Source organism: Saccopteryx leptura, chromosome 1 (genome assembly GCF_036850995.1).
Source record: "Saccopteryx leptura isolate mSacLep1 chromosome 1, mSacLep1_pri_phased_curated, whole genome shotgun sequence".
Classification (NCBI taxonomy): Eukaryota; Metazoa; Chordata; class Mammalia; order Chiroptera; family Emballonuridae; genus Saccopteryx; species Saccopteryx leptura.
This window is the reverse complement of record NC_089503.1, coordinates 11,771,698-11,776,728: the sequence shown is the minus strand read 5'-3', so window position 1 is coordinate 11,776,728 and position 5,031 is coordinate 11,771,698.

The following is a 5,031-nucleotide window of genomic DNA, read 5'->3' as shown; positions in this document are numbered from 1 at the left end:
GCCTGTTGTGGGTTTGTGAAGACCAGGGGCCTCGCCGACTCTGGACCCTGGTCCTGCAGCCACAGACGGGCTGGAGGAGCGAGGCGCTGCTCCTTGTTCTGCGGTGGGCCTCGAGGTCAGCTGGGCCCCACCTCCAGAGAGGATGACGTTGTGGGTGACTCTGATGCCATCCCTGGGCAACCTGGGGACGCTGCTGTGCTCCTGAGGGGGCGGGTGAAGAGACTTTCTGTTCTTCCGGGTAGCTCCCTGTCTGTAAAGGGCTTATTCACAGGAGAGACCTGGGCTCGAGGTCAGGAGAACTGGGCTCTCGACACAGTTCTGCCCCTTCAGGAGGTCGTCTAGCCCCTTGCTGCAAGGACGACGGGTTGAGCTGCTTAAGCAGGATTAGAAAAGGGGTGACAGAAAGGAGCTGGCTCTCAAAACTACCTTGGGGCCAGTGCTTCTAGGCAGTTGAGATGTTTTTCCAACAAAACGGGGCAGCTGCTAGTAGAATACTCAGTGCTAATTGAGGCTGGCCCTGGCCCTGCCCCATGGCTATCAGCTGAGTTCTAAACACATGATGGCTGCCCTTGTCCTCTGCTGCGCCAGCCCCTGGATCGGGGCAGTGGCCAAATCAAGCCACGGCCACTTTCTGTAAGTTTGATCGGAACCTAGCCAGCAGAAACAAATGCCCATCGTCTCTGGCTGCTCTGCTGAGGGCAGAGTTAAGTAGTTGCAACAGAGCTCTCATGGCCCGTAAAGCTGAAAATATTTACTATGACCCTTTACAGAAAAAGTTTGCTGACTCCTGCTTTAGAACTAAATGCAGGCTGAATTCCAGAGCGCTTTAGAAAACAATGAGGAAATAGTGAACGTACACGGCAGGCTGAAAGCTGGAGGATTCTGCCCGCCAATGAAAACATTGTCCACTCCATTCAGATATGGTGCACAGTTCGGATTTGTTCTGTGTTCACTGACTAGCCCTTTGTGCAGGGTCGACTGGTGAGTGTCTGCTGAAAGTCAATGTCAAAACATTACTTCTTGTAAGGATGTTTATATAGGGTTGGAGAAAAACTTGTCATGCAGCAAAAAGGTAGTTCCAGGTTCTCTGCGTCTTCATCAACACTTGGTATTGTTAGTATTTCTTATTTTGGCCATTTAAATAGATATATCAAGAAATCTCATTTTTTCTTTTTGTTTTTTTGCCTTTTTAAAAAAAGTTTTATTTTCCTAGTTTTTTTGGTTCATTTCTAAATTGGGTAGTTTTCTTACTGTCAAGTTTAGTATCTTTATGTATAACATTACAAATCTGTTACCAGTTACATGCTTTGCAATGTTTTCTCCTACTGACTTGCAGCTAGCTCGTCTCTTCATTCACTTAACTGTTTTTCATTGAGCAGCAATTTTTATTTGGCTGAAGCCCATTTTATCCATTTTTTTTCTTGTATGGATTGTGCCATGTTGAAGACTTTTATGTTTTCCAGTGAGAGAAGGGGAGGTGGAGACAGACTCCTACATGTGCACTGACCCAGATCCACCTGGAAAGACCACTGGGGGGCGATGCTCTGCCCATCTGGGGCCTTGCTCTGTTGCTTAGCAACCGATCTATTCTTAGTGCCTGAAAAGGAGGCCATGGAGCCATCCTCAGTGCCCAGAGCCAACTCACTCCAATTGAGCCATGGCTGCAGCAGAGAGTTAGGGAGAGAGAGAGAAGCGAGGGGCAGGGGTGGGGAAACAAATGGGTGCTCCTGTGTGTTCTGACTGGGAATCGAACCTGGGACATCCACATGCCCGGCTGATATTCTACCACTGTGCCAACTGGCCAGGGCCTTGAAGAAGTCTTTGTCTAGCCTCATTTCTGGAAGATTTTCTTCTAAGTGTCTTATAGTTTAACATATTCCATTTAGATTTATGATCTATTTTGAGTTAACTTTTTTATAAATGTGAGGTTTGTTTTCTGTTTGTATTTGGGGCATGTGGATGATTGGTTTTGCTAGGACCATTTGTTGCAAAGACTATCCTTTTTCTACTGAATTTCTTTTGTATCTGTCAAAAATCAATTTGCCATTTCTGGACTTTGTATTTCTTATATTGATCTATGAGTTATCCTTTTATCAATACTACATGATCAAGATTACTTGTAGCTTTTAGTATAAATCTTACAAATCTGGTAGTGTGATTCCTACAAATTTAGGCAAAATAATATTGCCTTTCTGTATAAATTTTCAAATCAACTTATCTGTTCAAAAGCTCTGCTGGGATTTTCTCTGGATTTGCATTAAATCTACAGATAATTTTGGGGAGAATTCACATATTTAAACCAGTGTTTTTCAACCGCTAGTTTGCAGACTGGCACCAGTCCACAAGAGTTAACCACCGTGATGTATGAAGATTCTAGAGCAGGAGTAGTCAACCTTTTTTTTTTTTTCACAGGGACAGAGTCAGAGGGATAGATAGGGACAGACAGACAGGAACGGAGAGAGATGAGAAGCATCAATCATCAGTTTTTCCTTGTGACACCTTTTAGTTGTTCATTGATTGCTTTCTCATATGTGCCTTGACCGCGGGCCTTCAGCAGACCGAGTAACCCCTTGCTTGAGCCAGTGACCTTGGGTCCAAGCTGGTGAGCTTTTTGCTCAAGCCAGATGAGCCCGCACTCAAGCTGACGACCTCGGGGTCTCGAGTCTGGTTCATCGGCATCCCAGTCCAACACTCTATCCACTGTGCCACTGTCTGGTCAGGCCATAAACAACCTTTTTATACCTACTGCCCACTTTTGTATCTCTGTTAGTAGTAAAATTTTCTAACCGCCCACCGGTTCCACAGTAATGGTGATTTATAAAGTAGGGAAGTAACTTTACTTTATAAAATTTATAAAGCAGAGTTACGGCAAGTTAAAGCATATAATAATTACTTACCAAGTACTTTATGTTGGATTTTCGCTAAGTTTGGCAGAATAAATCTTTATAAAACAACTTAATATTATTTAAATATATTTTTTATTTATACTTTGATTGCTCCGCTACCCCCCACCATGAAAGCTGGAATGCCCACTAGTGGGCGGTAGGGACCAGGTTGACTACCACTGATCTAGAGTCTATAATCATTGGGTATATAATCATACAACATCGGGGTGATTAACTCTCACTGACCAGCATGAAATTTCCAGCGGACCACAGTGGTCCGCAGACTAGCAGCTAAAAACCACCGTTTTAAGCCATGAGCATGACATGTGTCTCCATCTATTTTCATTTTTGGTTTCTTTCATTAATACTATATAACTTCAGCATATAGATCCTGAACCAGTTTTGTTGGATTTAGAGCTAAGTATTTATTTTCTTGGGGCCATTGTAAATGGTGGTTTTTTTCTAATTTTGCTTTCTACTTGTTCGTTGCTGCCATATGGAAATAGAGTTGATTTTTGTGTTGAACCTATATCTTGTGATGCAATGAAAGAAGTACTTAGAGGGAAATTTATAACACTAGATGTTAACGTTAGAAAAAAAAAATCTCAAATGAGTGACCCCAGCTATTATTTAAGGAAAGGAAGAGCAAACAAAAGTATAAGCAGAAGGAGGGAGTGTCGGTCTTGTACAAGCTGTGCCTTCATAGGGAGAAGGGGATGTTTGCACGGCTTCTTTACTGGCTACATGATGTCTTTCATAATTTTGAAATTTTTCTCATGAATTATTTCTTTAGATATTTATTCCATTAGTTTCACTTATTTCCTTTGTGCTTTCTAATTATTCATACGACCTTTTAAACTGATCATGGGGAAGGTGTGGCACAGTCAGGTCCACTGTGGGACTGGCACACAGGAGGAAACATCCAGGGAGATTTTCTCAGACTGAACAGGCTGTAAGGTCTGCACCCCCAGGTGGCACCATTTCTGGTAGAATCCGATCGCTCTGAATGCGTGCAGTCTACCCTTTGTCGCCAGGGGGCACCTTAAGCTTTGTTTTAGATGCAGTGGCCAAAGTGACCCAAAACCACAGGTTCAAGTTGGCCCTAGGCACTGAGGATGGCTTTTCATGGCCTTGCCTCAGGCGCTGGAATGGCTCCAGATCAGCAGGCCCAGATGAGCAGAGCATGAACTCCAGACTAGGATTGCCCAGCAACAGATCAACAGCCCCAGATGAGCAGAGCATCAGTTCCAGACGGGGGTTGCAATGTGGATCTTGGTCCCGGCGCATGCAGGAGACTGTCTCTGCCTCCCTGCTTCTCACTTAGAGAGAGAGAGAGAGAGAGAGAGAGAGAGAGAGAGAGGTTCACTCGAATTTGTACTATTCAGAACAACTGATTAGCTCTGCTCTTCTTGACAAAAGGGGGCTCTTCCCAGTCACGCCGGGTGTGTTTAATGGCTGTCTCTTCCGACTTCACACCCACGGAGCAGCAGAGGAGATTTAGGGCAACATAAGCTGATGAAACCAAACAAAAACGACTTCAAGTCCCTGGTAAAGCGTGCCCACAGAGGGCACAGGTAACAGAGGGGTGGACAGAGGGTGCATTGGTGCTGGGGAAGGACAAGCGAGGAAAATATGGAGCACGGAGCTGGGAGGAGTGAGGACGAATGGTCCCCAAATTCTACATTGTGTCGCAAAGGGTCCCTGGACTGGATTCCCAGTGTTATGAAGGCACAGCGCACAGTGAGAAATGTTCTGGGATATTCAGGAGCAAAGGGAGCATTTTCTGCATTTTTCTGCCTTCTCCCTCCCACGCTATGTCACAGAAAGGAGAATTGCCACCACAGTCCCGTCGCTTCATGGCAAGAGCTGGTGAAGGAGAAGAAGGAGACACTCCGCTGCCCCATGGCCTTTCCCCTCTATGGGCTTCCCTTTGCAGCTCACAGCCCGCAGGAGGAGGTCAGAGCCCCGTCAGGGGTCTGGGGGCTGCGGGCAGGTGTCTGTGGGAGCAGGAAGGAGCGGTGCAGCCTCTCACACGTTTCCTTCATCAGCTTCAGGGCATGAACCTCGCAGGTTCAACCACACACCAGGTAAAGGTAGAAGTAAGAAAACGATGTTGAGAAATTCATAACACATTGCTGTCATGGTA